Below are 20,210 nucleotides of genomic sequence, written 5' to 3' on the forward strand. Positions count from 1 at the left end.
CTTTCAATGCTTAACTAAATAAAGCCTTTATTTCTGGATGTTTTCTATGTTTTTGGTTCCTCCTTTCCTTTTCTTCTTGTAATTTCCAGTTCTGTTTCTTTCAACCTAATGCATATTTTTAATATGCAGGAGTAATGCATGAAAATGAGAATCTAATCATCATGGACTGAATAATTTGAATACAGAATAATTTTAGTGTTTTTAAATCCAAATCCAGATATGATAGGAAATGAGACAAAAATGTGACTGCACTGAAATACCTATCATTTTCTCATGAACAAATTTAAAGCCTACAGAATATTAACACGTTTTCTTCACTGCTTTGTAGAGTGAAACAGATATTGAGTGAAATATTCTGCAAAATCAAAGGGATCATCTCTTTTGAAAATTGCATCAGAATAAAAATCATCTTATTCTCATATTGCAGATAAAGGAAATAGAAAGTAATATTCAAAAGAAGGAGGAAATTAAGTGTCCATATACCCAACTCCATCAGTTTCAAGAATTATCCATTAATGATGATTTATTTACTTTTGTCTGATTTTAGCTTATTTGAAAATAATTTATTTTACTATGTATGATTTTGTATTTCAGCATCTCTACATCATTGTTATGGGCCATTGTTCTACCCAAGCCTCAAGAAATGATCCCAGCACTGTATTAGGACCAGCTCCAGGTATCAGTGACAGAAAATTAAATCATGAGATGTGAGAAAGTGGCTTTATAGTACAAAAGTTCCTTGTATCCACTTTTATTTTCTGTCCTCCCTGTTTCCATACCCCCAAATATGTTCCAAGACATGTTCTCTTATTTTCTGCCAGAAAATATTTGCAAGGTCCCACATATTTTTTAGTTAATGATCTCTTTCCTCTCACAGAAGGTACTATACTTCCCTAGTTGGGCCATGTGACATTCTTTATAACATCACACTGGCCCATTATACTGATGACATCATAGTATTGAGATGTCAGCAGAAACCGTCCAGTATTCTGGACATGACGGTAAGTCACATGTGAGCAAGAGAGTAGGAAATAAACCCTAAAATCATTTATGGCACCTGCCATATTAATGAAGTATTTAGCAGTCCTGTGCTGTGGGCCATAATGGGATATTCTCTCTGTTCCAATTACCCATTGCTCCAAAAAAATACAACAATCCAACACTTTGTGACTTAGAAAACGAACAATGATTTATTTTGTTCATGTATCTGCAGTTCAAGCAGGAAGCGGCAGGAACAACTCACCTCTGCTCTATGCGGCCCCAACCAGCTGGGGCCAGAGGCTCACTCACTTGGTAGCAAGTTAAGGCTGGCTATAGACTGTGAACTCAACTGGAACTGCTGAGGGACCTTGGTTCCTTTGCACATGGACCCTCCTCAGGACTTCCTCAAGTTTCTTAAAACATGGTAACTAGATTCAGAGAGTGAGTTCCTCAAGAGTCCTGGACAGAAGCTGCAAGGCTGCTTATCACTCTACCTCAAAAGCTTCAGAGGGTTAGTTTTGCCGCATTATATCGATAGAGTTAAGTAACTGAGACCAGACCAAATTCAGAGGAAAGGAAATTGGATTCAACCTCTCAATGGAAGTAGTAGCAAAACATCTGCAGCTATTTTTCAGCTGCCTGTCATCCACAGAAAATGAGACATTGTTACACTTTGAAAATCCTACAACTAAAAAAGCAACAGAGCATTTAGTAGATATACTAGAACCCACTTTAATGGCCTCATTTTAACTGAATCACCTCTATAAAGACCCTATGTCCAAAACAAATCACATTGGTACCTGTGGTTCAGACTTCAACAATATTTTTTCGGGGAACACAATTCAGCCCATAACAACTCAGAGGTCCCCAGAAACCCTTTTCTAACTTATTGGTCAACTCCTCCCATTCCTAAAATAATTTTCCAACATACTCAACCTCCAAAAACTAGCAGAGGACAATTTGACTATTAGAAGTTAACTTTCTAATATCCCTACCTACAAATTTACCTAAACCTGAATCTACTCTCCCTTATTTCTCCCATTCTCAAAAGCATCGCCTCCTCTTGGAAGGCTCATTCCTCCTCCTGAGCTCATTATCTGACCTTTCACTGTCTCATGTGGAAATAGTTCCTTTCCCGTGTTTGCAACTTTTTGCCCCTTACTGGAGCCTCACCTCTCTTCTTGGTGCACAGCGCCCAGACTCCTCCACTCTGTGATCCTTTCCTCTGTTCAAAGCAAAGCTCCTGAAAAAAACAGTCCACAATTATGACTATACAACAGCCTACACTTCTGACTACATCCCCTCTTCCCAGCCCACAATCACTTTTCAGTGTGCTGTGGAACTTCTACCACAATTCTCTAATGACATCTCTCTGGCAAAGTTAACCAAGGACACCTAATCACCAAGTTCAGTGAGTTGTTCAGTGACCTCATCTTACTTTACCAACCTATGACACCTGATAATACTGATAACTGTCTTTTCCTCCACACTGTTTTTCAGTAACTCCTTTCCACTTAAAAAAATTTTCAATTTTGATATCCCCAAAGGTTTTGACCTTGGGCCTCTTCTTTCCCCATAGTATAAAATATACCTGAAACCGTAAATCATAAATAAGTAAACCATAAATCATTCTGGGGGGGATTTGACCCTCTAATCTATTTATTCAATCTATACATTTTTCATAGTTTCCAGAATCATATATCCAACTGCCTAGTTGATTTTGAAAATTATATATTTCATAGATACTTTCATGTGTAAATCTGCTCATTCTTTAATCCTTATTATGGTAAATCCAACTCAATCCACCTCGTTCAACAAGCCAGATATGAAGTATGCTGATGTTTTCCCTAGCAAAACTTTAAATTCTACTGACTCATTAACGCTTCTCATATTTGCCCCATCTTTCTGTCCTCACCACTACCGCTTTAAGTCAAAACCTCATTAAAACACATTAGGACTGATGCAATACTTACCTAACTACTGTCCAAGCTTTGGTTTCTACTGTAACCTCCATGTAATTGACAGAGATGCTTTCCAAAATAAAAATCTGTTCACATGCAGCCTTATTTAAAGTGTTTTATTGGCTCCCAAAGTTTGTAGGATGAAATATAAGATGTAAGTCTTTGATGATGTTGTTCTTACTTGTCTGTCTAGTTGTATCCCTGTCTTCTCTACATTTCTATGACCTCTGTGTGAGTGTTGGGGATATTAGTTTCATATTTCTGAGCTTCCATTAATGCTACTCCTTATACCTGGAGTATCTTCTCCAAGACCCCCACTGCTTTCTTGCATTCTTCAAGATTCCTAAGTGTTATATCTTTTATGAAGAATTTCTACCATACACACAGCTTAACTCCATCCCCAGGAAAGACTAACTACACCTATTCTTCCTCACCATCTTTATCTTTTCAAAATACAACCTCTAACTCTGGCATAAATGTCGTTGATCTACTAAACTGTGCAATCTTTGAGGCTAGGGATCATGCATTACTTATTAATTATGACTTTGTCTTATGGTACTTGTCACATAATAGTTACTCAATGAATATTTGTTGAAGGTGTTGAATTAAAAAACCTTTGTGGTTATTAATTCCAAACATATATATAATGAAGGAGTCCCTTCTACAATATTCCATTGAGATGTTCATTCATCCAGTTCTTGAAGACTTATTTATGTTTCTCATTTCTTTCCATTTGATTTCAATAGGTTAGATGACTTCAAAAAAATAAAATTTATTAAGCACTGATCTACTGGTGTGCATTTTGGTTATAAATTGCACAAGCAATCAGTTTATCAATTCCTAATTAAATAGAAATTCCTGTTTAAAAACATTTATTAGAGATTTTAGTTCAATATAATTTAACCAATATGATGATAATGTAATTGTCAGTAGTATTAAGTGCATTATTGTTTTAAGTTTAAGGAAATATTACTCCCACTATATTGTACAGAGAGTTCACAACTGAGGTATCATGTCCAAGTATAAATATCTTGTAAAAGATGAAATAGAGTTCCAGGAAGAAGACTTGAGAGGAGAGTAGAAACCATATATGGTAGAAATATAACATATACATATTTAACTTATGTGTTAATTCACCTTCCCAAAGACATGACTTCACTCATTCATTTAATCGTTGCAAGAAGAAACAAACATAAATGTATTAAGCTTAAAGAAGCTTGATATTAAAACAGAATAGTATGAACCTACAGGCAATTAGGAACACTTTAGAATTTTTCACTTGTTCCTCATTCACCACTATGGATTTGTTAGTTATATATAAGATAAAATGGTTTGTTTTCCCAGACAGCTACGTGAAGCTTTTTCTTTGTTGCTTCTGTCATGGCTCTCCAATGTGATATTGCATGCACTAACAATGTGTACATGTTATTTGGATGATTTAAAGGGTTTCAAATGTAATTTTATTTTAACTATGCTCATTTCCACCAATCTTATTAACTTTAGAATCGAAACCACCAGGTAAGTCTTCTTGAGAAGACTGGAAGAGTTAAAAGTGGGTTAGAGGGCTTCCCTGGTGGCGCAGTGGTTGAGAGTCTGCCTGCCGATGCAGGGGACACGGGTTCGTGCCCCGGTCCGGGAAGATCCCACATGCCGCGGAGCGGCTGGGCCCGTGAGCCATGGCCGCTGAGCCTGCGCGTCCGGAGCCTGTGCTCCACAACGGAAGAGGCCACAACAGTGAGAGGCCCGCGTACCGCAAAAAAAAAAAAAAAAAAAAAAGTGGGTTAGAAATGAATTAGAAGGAAAATGATAAAAGTATTCAAATACTTAAGGGATATCAAATCATGCCCTGAAGAATTAAGAATAAGGATTTGAACAAATGTGTGAAAATTACAAGTGGACATATTTCAACTTTGCAGGAGGAAGAGATAACAGGGCAAGACAAACATGCTTTATTGGTGGAACTGAGCTAAATATATACAGTGCATTACTGATATACTATAAATATATATATATATATATATAGTATATATAATATATAACCTCTAGATCCCTTTCCTAGCCTTCTCTATTTTTCTCAATGCCCTTAGAGATTGCTCTGCATGGCCTACATCACTGGATTCCTGGGCTCCACCAGTTAGGGTCTGAATAGGAAAACAGAAAGTAAAATGAGAATGAGATCAGGGTCTTTATCCTCTGACTCTCACCCATGGGGGAGGAGGCGAGATCACCATGGGATGGCATCATCTCTCAACTGAAGATGAGAGTTAATGTCAGACAGCCCTGTCTGCACAAGCCTCTGTGCCTCTTCTTCCAGTTACTTGCCACTTCAGGCCTTGGAGGTTCCTGTCCTGAGTGGTACAAGCCCAAGGATACTGTGTTATTCAGCATGATTTCCTTATAAATAGTCCCCTATTTAAATTTCCTCAAATGATCTCAATTTGTTTATGCCATCTGTTTCCTGCTGTAAAAATGATTGCTATAGGAACCCTTTGAAAATTTTATGAATGCTAAGACCTTCACTTCAAAAGTTTAAAAAAAAAACCCAAATATAATTACAATTTCCTATTTCTTTATTCATGAACTCAACCAAAATTATGCGTTCATAAATATAAAAAAGACTTAGGTAGCATTTTGCAGCATTAAACAGAGATCTCTCTTTGTCCAGTCAATTTCAACAAACAAGGAAATTGATATCAACTCACAGACTATATCAACTAATCTAAGAGCCATACAAAATACAGCTTCCTTCTGAGTATCTGATGGGTGAATCACTGTTCACATGAAAAGCAAAAGATAAAATGTAATTCTCCCAATTCTTTTGACTTTGGCTGATATTTCTGACCTGTCAGCCACCCAATGACTTCTGTTATAGTTGGAAAGCTCTTTTGCCATGGTTTTTCAAAGACCATTTACAATCTTTTGACAAGTGTAAATTTGATTCAATAGATTCTACTATAATAAAATGTCAACTTTACTTTTTTGGCCTGTATTTTCAGAATACATATTCATTCTTTGATATTATCTCTTTATATCCATGCAACAGATATAATATTAATAGCAACACAATGTGTGAACAGAGGCTTCAGATTAACCTGGAGCTGGAAGAATGCGGGAGAACATTTTCCAGATGGCATCAGCCTGGAAGGCGTCCTTGCCTTGCCACTCACAGTGATTGCTAAAGGAATGCGCTATTGTTAACACAGCTCCCAGGAGAGGAAAATCAGCTTTAGTGCCATTATAAGATATGGTTTCTTCCCAAGTACTGAGAATAAAGGCTAAGAAAGGAAAGCCAATGGCAAATGAAATGCTCACCCTTATCCAGGGCAGACCTACAGTAAAATCTCAAAGTAAGTGAACTTGGTCTTTCTAATTCTCCCTTTCAACAAATATTTACTTTGCTGGTGCTTCACTTTCAAAGCCTATTTCTTTAGCATTTAAAGGTAGCTTTGAGTATCAGCTGATAAAAGATTAATGAGTATATTTACATTTTGATAAAGATTTTTAAGGTAAACTATGTCTTTGACATGATAAAAAGTTCTTTATTGCTAAAATATTAGCATTTCAAAGAAATGACATCAGATCGAACACTAGCTACAGCAGGCTTTGTACTTCTCATTGCATAGCCATGCATTTCTTCATGAAGAACTCTGTTTCTATAATTCTCTGGGACAGTAGGAAGCCTCCCTGAAACCCCGCACTTCTTCACACAGCTCCGGTTAACTCGAATGGTGGTCCACAAAACATATTTGAAAAGCTGTAAGGAAGATTTAAAATAAAAACTTGACTAACAATATCTAAACTTCAGAAAGTAAAAACTATATTTCAGAAAAGCAGGGAAAACTAATTGGCAAGCTGTCTCCATCTTGCAGACGGATGTTAGGTCGCAACACTTGCCTGTAGAATCTATCCTGCAATCCTGCAAAATTTATACTGATTGTGCTGGCGAACAGAGAATCTCTGTTCCTAGAGAATCTTCCTAGGGAATCCTAAGAAGACAAGGTTTCGAAGGCAGAAATTTAGAAAAAGCTTTTATTAATCATGATTGTGATTAATTTGTTCAATATTCATATGTTTTTAGCCAGACACTGAGCAAGGTGTTACAGGAAAAACAGTAATATCCAGCATGTGCCCAACCTGGAGAAAAGTACCTGTACTCAGCGAGACTTTAGAAAGATCTATAAATTACTGTAATGTAATTTGTTACAAGTACCTCAAGATTGCACAAAGTGCTATTAGATTTCAAAGGAGGAAATGAGGGATCATTCAGAGGAAAGAGATCAATATACAACCACATTTTTCTCTTCATTAAAAACCCTCTAATTGGGGCTTCCCTGGTGGCACAGTGGTTGAGAATCTTCCTGCTAATGCAGGGGATACGGGTTCAAGCCCTGGTCTGGGAGGATCCCACATGCCGCGGAGCAACTAGGTCCGTGAGCCACAACTACTGAGCCTGCGCGTCTGGAGCCTGTGCTCTGCAACAAGAGAAGCCGCGATAGTGAGAGGCCCGTGCACCGTGATGAAGAGTGGCCCCCGCTTGCCACAACTAGAGAAAGCCCTCGCACAGAAATGAAGACCCAACACAGCAAAAATAAATAAATTAATAAACTCCTACCCCCAACATCTTCTTTAAAAAAAAAAAACCCTCTAATTATATACACTTCAAAACAAGACACAAATGTTATGTTCTAACAAAATTAGCCATTTTAATTCTTCTTGCAATTTTCACAGGTCTGATTTTTTTCTCACATTATCACTTAGATTTAACTAGTAAAAATGATTGACTGCTGTCTGCTAAGCATGAACCAGCAAACTCACTTATTTCATAGGATTCATAAGAATCCCTAAAGTGAGGGTGCACTACTCAGTAAATTGCTAAATACACATGAACACTAAAATGTTACTAGTTGGATAAATACTGATTTGAGAGATAAAATGAAAACAGTATTTTATTCTGTTTCTTTCAGATTAATATTATTTTCTCATTTCAATCTAGATGAAGTTTCTTCAGCATTTTCTATGAAGATAAAACATGACTCTGGGAATCATAATAAAGTCATAGACTGCTTTGAATATTAATTTCCAAGATGCTTTCACAGTGCTTCATGTTTGTTTCTTGATTAGTTTCATTCACTTTCTTTGCAGAGGGTGAAGGCCAGGGAGTCTGCTCGCTTCTGCTATAGTTCATGGTGAGGTCGGGGGAAGGGGACTGAGCTTCTGAGGATTCAGTCATGTTCAGGCTATCTGTCAAAGTTGACAGTAAAAACTGAAAGATTCGTGGGCAGAATACCAGGAGAGCTAAGTTATTGACTTAGTCCTTCTCCTCATACATATCCTGCCTATCAGGACCAATGCTTGGCCATCTCTGCATATCACTTCCAGCATTTGTATGTAGGAGTGGAAATACCATCTCCATGTACTTCATCAGCTTGTTTTAAGAATAATGCGATAATGGGAAAATGCTATATAAAAAGTAGACATGAAACCACATCGAGAAGGATGTGTGAGAGATGTTATTATTGCTTTCCAGATGTTATTTTTGCTTCATTTAGAAGTTCAAAATAAGCTATGTTCAGTATAAATATGAAAACAAAATTTTTAAAAAATGGCATGACTTGAAATCAGCTTCTAAGGCAGTCCTAGAAAATTAGCTTGGTTCGTTACAAAATTTGCTATTTTGTATGAATTTAGATACCTAAGAGGACATAAATCAATGTTTGGCAAATGAAATTAATCACAATCCAACCACTATAGATTGAAAAGTTGTGATTCAGTAATTCTTTTCCTCGTTGTGGATTTTAGAGACAGAGCAGCCAATCTAAAATCAGACACAGCTGAAACTAAGTCAACTATCACAGATACAAATTCAACAAGGAGGAATTACCATTAGAGATCAGAAAATCATGTTGTGCTCTATTTACAATAGCCAGGAGATGGAAACAACCTAAGAGTCCATCATGGCATGAATGGATAAAGAAGATGTGGCACATACATACAATGAAATATTGCTCAGCCATAAAAAGAAACGAAATTGAGTTATTTGTAGTAAGGTGGATGGACCTAGAGTCTGCCATACAGAGTGAAGTAAGTCAGAAAGAGAAAGACAAATACCATATGCTAACACATATATATGGAATTTAAGAAAAAAAATGTCATAAAGAACCCAGGGGTAAGACAGGAATAAAGACACAGACCTACTAGAGACCTACTAGAGAATGGACTTGAGGATATGGGGAGGAGGAAGGATAAGCTGTGACAAAGCGAGAGAGTGGCATGGACATATATACACTACCAAACGTAAAATAGATAGCTAGTGGGAAGCAGCCGCATAGCACAGGGAGATCAGCTCAGTGCTTTGTGACCACCTAGAGGGGTGGGATAGGGAGGGTGGGAGGGAGGGAGACACGAGGGGGAAGGGATATGGGAACATATGCGTGTGTGTGACTGATTCACTTTGTTATGAAGCAGAAACTAGCACACCATTGTAAAGCAATTATACTCCAATAAAGATGTAAAAAAAAAAAGAAAAAAGAAAATCATGTTGCAAGAAAACAGATATAAAATTAATGAATTGGCTTTATATAATAAATACAATAAAATATGCTCTTTGCTTACTAATACTTTGGGTTTGGACAGCTTTGGTTCAAATCCTAGCATGGTTCCAGGTGTGTATAATCTTAGACTACTTTCTTAGCATCAATTATGTCACTCCTTTTCATTTTTGGAAGATGTAGAGACTTGGTTTATCTGTATAAATGACTCATCAGACAAGGCTCCTGAAAACTTCTTACTTCTTAGGTTCTAGGGGCCTGCACTTCTACTACACTTGAGCCACCCACTGGGTCACGAGTTCTGTGACCCTAAATGAGCTACTTACTCTGAGAAAAAAATATCCAGTGAGATTTCTGAAAAGCCAGTGAGATTCCAGTGAGAATCAAATGGTGTAATATATACAATGCCCTTTGCAGGCTAATACATATATGGTGCTGAAACTAATAATTCTACTTCAGTAAATTACCAAGTCAGAAAACAGTTCTTATTCTCTTGCATACTTCGTCTCTGGTACACACTGGGCAAGGATACTGAATGACTTCTACAAGACAAACATGCCCAAACTTGGGCAGTTTCTAGAATAAAGAAGAATTTGGTGGTGAGTATGTTCCAGGCTCCCCTAGGTTCTTCAGTCTAGCACTGCCTCGTCTGGACACTACAGAACAAGCCCACCCAGAGCCCTATTGTTCTCAGTACTACTGAGCAGGGGCAAAAAAAAAATTTAAATAATAAATTCTCATGCTTGTGGAACTTACTCTGCAGTGAGAAATAGACATATTAGTGAGCTCAGTACTAGCAATAAAAATAGAATTGTGACTTCCATAAGGACAAACTGCTATGAAAATTGTACTTTTACTGTAAACACGTAGAAAACTCAATATTTTTATATATTTAAGTATATAATTAATATAAATAATTTATAATTAATATACAATATAAATATTTTTATATTTAATATTTTCATAAGTTGGACAACTGGCAGTGCAGGCCTGTAATGCTTGAGAGCAAGGAAACAAATGAGGTGAGCTTCATGGAGACTCTAAGTGATTGCCTGGAGTCAGATTCTAAACTGCAGCACAAGGACAGGAAACTCAAAACAGAGGTTGGCAGTCTCCATAGGTTGAGGGGAAAGAGATTGGAGTTACAAATTTGAGGACATTGAGGTGCTAGAATTTGTGTACTGGAGAGGAAGGGGCAGCAAGGAGGGAACATTTCAGAGTTCCGCAGGGTAATCCCCTCAAGTCTACGGCTGAGTACTGATCTCTGTATGCATAGGTGCTTATTTCTTACCCTACAGGGCCCAAACAAATCCCTTCCCCAAACACACAGCTGTATCCTATGCTTTAACTAACAGGAAATATTTGACATATTTTAATTCTGAGCAATATCTTTTTCCTCCTTTGAGGCAGAGCTTTTAGAAAGCCATGTTTTTTACTCATTGTTACCCAAGTAGTAAGTCTGAAATGATTATCTGAAACATTATTTCCTCAGATGGTCTCCCATCTCTTTGAAAATTAAAACCAAACTCCTTCAGCAAAATAAATCTTTCATGATCGACCCCACATTATCTTCACGAGCATCGTTTCTTCTCACTTCTTCCCTGTGCTATAAAACCTAGCTGTAAGGGCCTCCTTGTATTTCATTGAATGTAACTGTATTCATTTTATTAACAGGAGCCAAAAACTGAAAACAACTGATGCTCGTCAACAGGTGAATGGATAAACAAATCGAGACAGATTCATACAAATGGAATATTACTCAGAAACAAAAAGAAACAAACTACTGACATAAACAACAACGTAGATGCGCTCAAAAATACTCTTGAGTGAAAGAAGCCAGAAACAAGAGTACAAACTACAGAATTCCACTCTATGAAGTTTGGGAACAAGCACAATTTATCTAAACTAATAGAGGTCAGAAAAGAAGTTGCCTCTACTCAGATCTGCTGGAAAGGAGCACGAAAGACCTTTTCTAGGACGATCAAAATATTCTGTATCTTGACTGAGTGCAGGTTATGTGGATGTAATTATTTATCAAGACTCATTGAATTGTACATTCAGAATGTGTACTTGTGTGCCTCACCATACATAAATTAAATCTCAGTTTAGGAACAAAGTTAGAAATCTCAGGGCTTCCCTGGTGGCGCAGTGGTTGAGAGTCCGCCTGCCGATGCAGGGGACACGGGTTCGTGCCCCGGTCCGGGAAGTTAGAAATCTCAGTTTAGAAAGAAAGCAATGCTCTAAGATAAATAATAAGAATAACTGATTTTTACTGAGCACTTGTTCCATGTTAAAACCATTACTATTCTCTTATTGGGCAGAATCCTCTTCTGCTAATACAATTATCTTGGTAGTATCTCATATTAAGTGCTTAGCTGATATTAGCTATTATTATAAATGTGCAAAATATATGGAGATATTTAGTGAATAAGTGTGTTATAGTATGAACTTCAGGGTAGTAACAAAATAAAACTTTTTTCACTCTTTTATATCCAAACAGGGATAAAATAATTGCAATGATACTATAATATCTTTTATAGGATTTGTTTTCATATCATGTTGGGGTTTTTTGTTTTCAGTTTTTATCTTTGATACTTCAACTTCTGATAGCTACTAAAAACTTGAGATGCACTTTTATGTGAAACAGTGGAATGGAAAACTGACTAAAACTGAAAGGGTCAGGACAGTTAAACCAATTTTACTAGCTTTTATAAAACGCTTAAAGAAACAATCTTCCGAGGCTGGGAATATCTTTTTCCCTAGAAATGGAAAAAGGCATCATAAAAAGACATTTACTGGGTTCATAAAATTCAAATGAATCTATTATTACCAGGTTTCACAATATTAAAAGACAGATGATGAAGGGAGAAATGAAATACATGAAAGCAAATTGAAATTGATCATTAAAAATGTTAGAAATAAGAAACCTAAAAAATTCACTGGTAAACCAATTAGAATTTTATTACAGCTCAAATGATTACCATAAAATCTGGTATAATTTAATATAAGATTTCATTTTTCTATTTTCCCAAGTAAATGACAGATCTTAGCCAAGTACACTTAAAATTCTTGTTGTTTATCAAGTGTCTGGTAACCTAAAATAAATCAAACTGTGAAATGGTTATATGATATAGTTATTTAATAAGATTCTGGTTAATTTGGCTAAATTTATGCACCCTTTATTCATTTTTATCTAGTAACTAACATGAACAAAAAGCTATCTTCCTTATCTTTAATGCTAATTATCATTTGTTCTGTCATTACATCTGTTTTGTAATCACTTCAGTTCTGCAAAATGGAAGTAGAATCCAAATGAAGCTTCCATTGCTTATCTGACTGATATAAACTATGAAATATTCTAAGAAACTACACCTATCTATAAAACCAGGCCTTCTAGTAGGCTACCAACCTGCAGCAAAATAATTCCTTCTCTTCCACAGCAGCAGCTCTTTGTCATTTATGTGCAGTTGGAGGAACAATCATGTGCTTAAAAAAATGATTGCTTCTCTATCACGATCTGATATTTTTTTAAGCAACCCAATAACAGTGCTATTTCTATAATTAATTCTTTTCATGAAACTAAAGCTTATTCAAAATAACAACAAGAATTAAAGATGATCTTTTTAAATTTAATTGACTATTTTCAGAGCAGTTTTAGTGCTACAAATGCAGGAAGTACAGAGCTCCAATGTCGCCCCCACATTATTCCCCTATTGTTAACAGCTTGTATTAGTGTGATACATTTGTTATAATTGATGAACCAATATTTCTATGTTATTATTAACTAAGTTCGTAGTTTGCTTTCACTCTGTGTTTTAAAGCTCTATGAATTTTTTTTTTTTTTTTTTTTTTTTGCGGTACGCGGGTCTCTCACTGTTGTGGCCTCTTCCGTTGTGGAGCACAGGCTCCGGACGCACAGGCTCAGCGGCCATGGCTCACGGGCCCAGCCACTCCGCGGCATGTGGGATCTTCCCGGACCGGAGCACGAACCCGTGTCCCCTGCTTCGGCAGGCGGACTCTCAACCACTGTGCCACGAGGGAAGCCCAAGCTCTATGAATTTTAACAAAGGCATGATGTCACATATTCATCGTTACAGTATTATATAGTTTCACTGCTCTAAAAATCTCCTGGGCTTCACCTATTCATCCTTTTCCCTAACCCCTGGCAACCACAGATCTTTTTACTCTCTATATAGTTTTGCCTTTTCCATAAAGTCATACAGTTGGAATCCTAGGTATGTAGCCTTTTCAGACTGGCATCTTTCCCTTAGTAATACGCATTTAAAGTTCTTCCATGTTTGACAGCTAATTTTTTTATTGTTAAAGAAAATTCCATTATATGGATGTACCACAGTTTATTCATCCATCTATTGAAGGATATCTTGGTTGGTCACAAGTTTTGCTAATTACGAACAAAGTACTATCAACATTTTTGTGCAAGTTTCTGTGTGGACACAAGTTACCAACTCACTCGGGTAAATACCAAGGAACACAATTTCTGGGTCATATGGTACGATTATGTTAGTTTTGTAGGAAACTTCCAACCTGTCTTCTAAAGTGGCTGTACAATGGTGTATTCCCATCAAAAATGAATGAGAGTTCTTGTTACTCCGGATCCTCACAAGCATTTGACGCAATCAGTGTTTTGGAGTTTTGCTGCTGTAATGATTATAATGGTATCTCACTTATATTTTCAATTGTCTAATGACGTATGATGTTAAGCAGCATTTTACATGCTTATTTGCACCAGGACCAGATAGATGGGTTCATTTGTGAACTCTACCAAATATTTAAGGTAGAAAACATACCAACTCTCTGCAATCTGTTTCAGAAAACAGAAGTAGAGGAAACACTCCCCAGTTCTTTCTATGAGGCCAGTATTATCCTCATACAAAAACCAGACAAAAACATCACAAGAAAGGAATGTTGCAGACCACGATCTCTAATAAACATAAATAGAAAAATCCTCAAGAGAGTATTAACAAGTTGAATTCAATCATGTATAAAAAGAATTATGCACCACAAGGAAGTAAAATTTATTTCAAGTATGCAAGTAGGCTGGTTCAACATTCGAAAAACAACTAATGCTATCTATCACATCTGCAGGTTAAACAATGCACACCCAGTCATAGTATAAACTGTCAGCAAACAAGGCCATGTCTAGTGTACTGAGTCCATTGAAGGCATTTCTATTAGTGTTTTCTATTTCTAGAATTTTGTTTGGATTTTTCCTCTGAGCTACAGCTCTCTCTTTACATTGCCCATCTGTTCTTGCATGTTGTCCACTTTTCCCATCAAAGCCCTTAGCATATTAATCATAGTTACTTTAAATTCCCAATCTGAAAATTCAAAATCTCTACCACATCTGAGTCTGGTTTTGATGTTTGTTTTGGTTTATTTTTTTTTGTTTTTTGGGTTTTTTTTTTTAGTATGCTTTGTAAATTTTTGTGGAAAGCCAGGCATGATGTATCTGGTAAAAGGAACCAAGGTAAATAAAGCCTTTAATATAAGGCGCTATGTTTATCTTGCTAAGACTTAGGCTGTGATTACTGCTTGTTGTAGCTATGATGTTAGAGGCTAAATTTCCTCTACTGTCCTTGTTTTTGTTTCCTCTATTATCTTTGGGTCTCTGTACAAACTCCTTCTTAAATAAGGTCTGAGTCTTACAGTTCTTTCAGCTGTAATCCCTTTTTATTAGAGGAACCCATATTGCTGTGGTGGTGAGCATTCTGTAATCCTATGTTAGCCCTTAATCCTATAGGCTCAGTCCTTAGGGAGCCTATGTCCTTGGGTTGTGACCTTCACACGTGCTTCCCAGTTCTGTTTCCCCCACTTAGGTGTGACAGGAAGGCTAGAGGGGCCAGTGTTGGTATTTCCTTTCCTCAGATTGGTTAAGGTCTGGTAAAACCCAAATCAGTTAAGTTTCTGGTAAAATAGTTTCCCTTGAGGGGAAGCCTTTGTTCAGGGAGCAGGGGCCTCTGGGCTTACTTCAGACTGGATGCTTTTCCTCTCCTCCCACCAGAATCATGAGGAGATTTTTCTCTGATATTCACCCTGAGAACCTGGCGGGGTTTCTGGAGGGAAAACGTACGAAAGCATGGGCCTCCTCACCACCCCTGCAATAAAAAAGGCCAAGGGCTTCCCTGGTGGCGCAGTGGTTGAGAGTCCGCCTGCCGATGCAGAGGACACGGGTTCGTGCCCCGGTCCGGGAAGATCCCACATGCCGCGGAGCGTCTGGGCCCGTGAGCCATGGCCGCTGAGCCTGTGCGTCCGGAGCCTGTGCTCCGCAACGGGAGAGACCACAACAGTGAGAGGCCCGTGTACCGGAAAAAAAAAAAAAAAAAAAAAAGGCCAAGACCCCAGGAGTTTTTCTCTCTTTAGTTCACACTCAGTCTCCAACAATTAGTCCTTTACCCTTTAGCATTCCTACCAGGCTCCAGCCGAGCCTTCTGCCGCCCACAAGAGCACTCCATCATAAAAATATGTATAATATTATATTTTAAAATTATCCAGGTAAATAATTACATAGAGATAGACTTTTGACCTTCAGTATTATTTTAATGCTATGATAATTTCAAAATACTGTGATCACATATTAGAGATGATTACGGCCATAGTTATATGGTCATTAGTAATCTAGTAGTTTTATTTAATGCTATGAAGTAAGTAATTATCTAGACAGAAAATACAAATGCGTGGAAAAGATAAATACTGTTCAGTGGGCAAGGATTTTTTATTATGGTAGCATCAGAAAAAATTGCTTTATTCATGCAAAGAAATTATACAAAAATCTTAATTATTGATGTCATTTACCAGGCTTTAATTCCTAGCATCTCCTGACAAGTAAAAGAGAAAAGAAAACCCTGAGAGTATTTACCATTCTTTGTGGCTCTGTATTTTCAACTAGTTTAGCATCCACCCAATTTCCAAGGGAAAACCTTTTTCCCAATTATTGCTATATTCACTGGGGCTGTTCAGGTCTAGAGCAGCCTGAAACCAATCTGGTTCAAAACAAAAGAACAACAACGAACAAACAAACAAGTAAAACCACACACATTAAGTCATATGTGAAAGAGAAAAAAGTTATTAACATGAGGATATTCTCTGATTTCCCCTCATGGTTACCTACTGCTCACGCCTGACCCCAGCACTCACTTTCTAGAGAAGTTCTTGATGGTAGGTTTCTGAATCTCTTGTGATGTAGGTTCTACAGCAGAGAGAGAGAGATCTAGGCTGTTAGAGAGAGTGAGGGTTCTCAGGTAAAGTTTTGAGGAGATGGGAGAGGATAGGCTGGACCAGGGAGGGGATGGGGTGGAACAGTTTGGAATGGAGGAGGCATCTGGGGAGATTGATTAGCAAATAGATTCTAGAAGCTATTGCAGCAGGAAAGTGAATCAAGGGCTAGAAGAGGCACATTTTGAAAAAATATTGCTGAAGTTATCACTTTCATTTTTATTGTTTTTAAAAGTTCTAAAAAGTGTAATTTCTTTTAACATTTTAATTGCTGGATCATTTCTTTAAGCATATAAGCATTTTATTACTTCTCTTATGATATTTTTTTTCTCTTGATCTCATTTTCCCCACTTGATATCACCCAATCGCACTACGCTCCTTGGCAGCAAAACTTTTAGAAAGAAATTGTTTAAACTAACTTTACCCATTTCTTCTCTTCCCATTCTCTCTTTCTTTTGGCCACACCACACAGCATATGGGATCCTAGTTCCCCAACCAGGGATCGAGCCCACACCCCTGCAATGGAAGCACGGAGTCTTAACCACTGGACCACCAGGGAGGTCCCTTCCCATTCTCTCTTAAACCCATACCTCTCAGGCTTTCATCCCCACACTCCACCAAAACTGCTCATGTCAAAAATGCCATGACTTCCATATTGCTAAGTCCTATGCTCATTTAACAGTTATCATCTTACTTGACCTGTCAGCATCATTTATACAAAGGATTATGGCATCCTCCTTGATACAGTTTTGTGTTGCTTCCAGCACTTTCCACATACTGGTTTTCCTCCTTAATAGATGATTGTACATTTTCTGGTATGTTTGCTGGTTCCTCCTCTTTTCCCCAATTTCCCAATGTTGAAATTCTACAAGGAACAATCTTTGATCCTGCTCTATTCTCCATCCAAACACCCTCTCTTGGTGACCCCATCCACTCTCATGCCTTTAAATACTTTATGTAAAGTGACGACCTCTCTTCAGCTTTCTTCCTTAACATCTCAAACTGAACATGCTCTAAACTGAACTCTTGATATTCTTCCCCAAATTTGCTCTACCCACAGCTGTCTCCATTTAATTGATGCAGACTCCATCTTTTCTGTTGTTCCAGCAAAAAATATTGAAGCCATCCTTTTTTCTTTTCTTTCTCTCAAATATCACATCCAATCAGTCATGAAATCTTGTTCATTTTTTTTTAAAATATCCAAAATACAACCACTTCTATCGCCCCTGCTGTCACCACTCTGATGTGAAGAGTCAGTATCTTTCTTATTACTTCAGTAACCTCTTAACTGGTAAATGTGATTGTATCATTGCTATGCTCCTCTCCTGCCTCCCTCAAACCATTATAGGGTCCATTTTCAACACACTAGTCAACACAGGTTCATAGATAAAAACATTTGATATGATAAAAATGGCAGTTCTTCACAATTTCATCTATCCAAATGAGAAGGAGGAGAAGAAGAAGAAGAAGGGGAAGAAGAAGAAGGAGAAGAAGAAGAAGAAGGAGGAGGAGGAGGAGGGGGAGGAGGAGGAGGAGGGGGAGGAGGAGGAGGAGGGGGAGGAGGAGGAGGAGGGGGAGGAGGAGGAGAAGAAGAAGAAGAAGAAAGGGAGGGGAGGAGGAGGAGAAGAGAAAGAGGAAGGTAAAAAAAGAAAAAAGAGGAGGAAGAGCAGGAGGAAGAAGCAATAATGAAGGAGATGAAAGGGAAGAGGAAAGAAGAAAGGAAAGGAGGGAGGGAGGGAGGTAAGGAGGAAGGGAGGGAAGGAGGAAGGGAGGGAGGAAGGAAAAAGAGAGAGGATAGGCAGGGAAGGAAAAGAAAGCTTGTATTAATCAAAATTTACCATTCCAGCTTGGTAAATAAAATAGTGTACTGTTGATGCAGGTGTAAATTAACTAAGAAATACTAGGAAAAGGCTGTAGATTGCTTTTTATATTTTAGTTATGGAATTGAAAATCAATAAGGAAAGAACAGACTATTAATAAACTGGAATGGTACAACAGTCTATCCATGTGCAAAAAGATAAAACTTCCTACCTTATGCTGGATACAAAAGTAAATGCCAGGTAGCTTAAAGCCTCAAATAAAAGATACAAATTAAAATTTTTAAAGAACAGAGATTATCTTTATGCCTTGTCATGGGAAAGAATTAGTTAAATAGGCTATAAAAGTATACACCATATTGTGGGACTGCAGAGACATTATTTTTGTGTTTCTGCGTGATTAGAGCTTCTGGATTAAAGCACAAGGCATGGAAGTGAAATTATGACTGAATAGACAGTGAGAACTCCAGAGAGATTTACCTCCCTGGAGGCAAATGCTCACATTTCAATGAAGGGATGACACCCAGCACCAAGGAGACAACCTATGGGCTGTAAACTCAGAGACACTATTCTTAGCTTCTCCCTGGATAAGGTTACTTACATTACAAAGGGTAAGAATCAAGGATTCTCCCTTTTGGCTTCTAAGGAATATTTGTTTCCACTACAGAGATGAAGTTTCTCTTCATTTCTCAGGAGGGGAGGAGAGATGCAGCTGTCCCTCTTCTATATAAACTCATAGATTCTTAGTGCAGACCTTGGTTTAGGTAGGTTTACATCTGGCTGTCATCAAGTCACTATAGAAAGGGGATGTTGGGAGATGTCCCAATCTGCAGTTTTTACTATATGTAAGCAATAATTAATCTGACCTTCACCCAGGAACCTCCTATCTACTTTCAGGATAATAAGAATAACTATTAACTTTTAAAATTTGATGACACAGAGGAAATGATTGATAAACTTGACAACATTAAAATAAGAATATTTTGTAGAATGAAAGACATTATAAATATATTTGAAAAAATCAGAAACACTCAATTATGGGTAAAAATATTGCTTATTGAGTGAAAAAGAGGAAGACATTAACAAGTTTAGCCACATAAGAGAAACTTCTAAACTGTAAAAGATAATATCTATAAAGCTAAAAAATTAAAGCTGAACCAGTGATACTCATCTATTTTAATGCATGTTAAAATCATCTTGGAAGTTTTTAAAAATTACCAGAAATGACCAATGCCAAGGTCCCACCCTAGACCAGTTAATTCAGAATATTTAGGGATGAACTGACCTCTGATATAGAAGAAAAAATACATAAAATATTCCTGTGAATAAATAGGCTCAATATAACAACCTAATAATAAAAATGTACAGACTAGTAGTTCAAAGAAAAAGATGCAGAAATATCTTCAATCTTACTAAAAATCACAGAAATGCAGATTAAACAAAGTATAATTTTCATCCATTACACAGAGAAGATTGATAACACCCAGTATTTATAAATCTGTGGGTAATAGAAACCCATATAGTTTTGATAGAGCCACAAATGGTTTGAAGAAAAATTTGGGGACCCATGAAAACCTTAAATTGTCAAACTCTTTAAATCCATAATTCAACTTTTGTCATTCAGAGGAAGCATATGTAAATGTACAGTAGAAGCTCTCCTAACCAACCTT

General features: G+C 37.2%; 1 long non-coding RNA gene across 1 annotated transcript in view; it reads right to left on the reverse strand.

The window, feature by feature from the left end:
• LOC307195325 overlaps positions 1–20,210 on the reverse strand; it is a 149,568-nt gene that overhangs the window by 60,801 nt on the left and 68,557 nt on the right. Inside the window, exon 2 of the long non-coding RNA XR_013830803.1 lies at positions 2,155–2,224. This is a non-coding gene — a long non-coding RNA (uncharacterized lncRNA). The remainder of the gene's footprint in view (positions 1–2,154; positions 2,225–20,210) is intronic.

Source organism: Stenella coeruleoalba (assembly GCF_951394435.1).
Source record: "Stenella coeruleoalba genome assembly, chromosome: 12".
Taxonomy (NCBI): domain Eukaryota; kingdom Metazoa; phylum Chordata; class Mammalia; order Artiodactyla; family Delphinidae; genus Stenella; species Stenella coeruleoalba.